This window comes from Gossypium arboreum, chromosome 8 (genome assembly GCF_025698485.1).
Source record: "Gossypium arboreum isolate Shixiya-1 chromosome 8, ASM2569848v2, whole genome shotgun sequence".
In the NCBI taxonomy this organism is placed as follows: Eukaryota; Viridiplantae; Streptophyta; class Magnoliopsida; order Malvales; family Malvaceae; genus Gossypium; species Gossypium arboreum.
The window spans coordinates 68,805,198-68,806,488 of NC_069077.1; the positions used below are offsets into that span (position 1 = coordinate 68,805,198).

At 39.0% G+C, this 1,291-nt stretch overlaps 1 non-coding gene across 1 annotated transcript; it reads left to right on the forward strand.

The window, feature by feature from the left end:
- The first annotated feature begins 640 nt into the window (after window positions 1-640).
- LOC128279773 (small nucleolar RNA R71) lies at window positions 641-747 on the forward strand. Its single transcript, XR_008269969.1, has one exon. It is a non-coding gene; the product is annotated as a small nucleolar RNA R71 (small nucleolar RNA).
- Window positions 748-1,291: the final 544 nt, after the last annotated feature.

Below are 1,291 nucleotides of genomic sequence, written 5' to 3' on the forward strand. Positions count from 1 at the left end.
TTTGAGCCCCTGGATTGATGCTTGTTGATTTTTAAGTGCTGTATTGGTATTCTAAAAATGAGTTTTTGACACCAAGATAAATTTGGTTAGCATCTCCTCAAGGTTCGACTTTTTCTCCTACTGGTACTATGGTTGCTGAAAGCCTAGAGGGGGTGGTGGTCTCTGATTTCCTTGGCCTCCCCATGAAAAATTTGGGTGGTTCCTCCAACCTGCATTGTAAGTATTGCTATAAGGATTTTTTTGAGATCGAGGATTGTTACCCATGTAATTTAACTGCTCGTTCTCCATGTTATGGCCATAAGGTGGGTATTCTGAACTACTTGATCCACCTTCATTTGCTTCGCATTGCATTACTGGGTGAACCTGTGAAGAACTAAGAAAACCGTCAATTTTCTTATTCAAGAGTTCTACCTGATTAGAGAGCATGGTGACCGAATCGACGTTATAAACGTCGACTATTTTCGTTGGCTTTATCCTCATGACTTGCCACTAATAGTTATTTAGTGACATCTCCTCTATAAATTCATAAGCATGTTCAGGTGTCTTATTATTGATGGTTTCGCCAGCAGCTGCGTCAACCATTTACCGAGTCAAAGGGTTCAAGCCATTTTGAAACGTTTGGACCTGTAGCCAGAGTGGTAACCCATGGTGAGGGCATCTTCGCAAAAGGTCCTTGTATCTCTTCTATGCATCGTAGAGTGTTTCTAAATCCATCTACACAAAAGAAGAGATATCATTACGTAATTTAGTCGTTTTAACCGGCAGAAAATATTTTAATAAAAACTTTTCGGTCTTTTGTTCCCAAGTAGTGATTGACCCCTGTGGTAACGAATTCAACCACTGTTTAGCTTTGTTTCTCAATGAAAAAGAGAATAACCGAAGGCGAATGGCATCATTAGAAATGCCATTAATTTTAAATATATCATATAGTTCCAAAAAGTTTTCCAAGTGAACATTGGGATCTTCGTCCTGCAAACCATCAAACTAAACAAATTGTTGTATCATTTGAAATGTGTTAGGTTTCAATTCAAAAGTATTTGCAGCTACAACAGGTCTAACTATGCTCGATTCAGTTCCTGTTAAACAAGTTTTAGCATAACCATTCATAGTGCGCGAAGTAGAATTCTGATTAACAGCAATCCCAGGAGGTATTGGATTTTCTTGGTTTTCGGCCATCTCCTCGATTGTGGTTGAAGTATCATCCTCTTGCTCGTCCTCTGTGTATCGTAAGCTTCACCTTATTTCTCTTCGATTTCTGCGAACTATGTGATTGAGCTCACTATCAAACAGT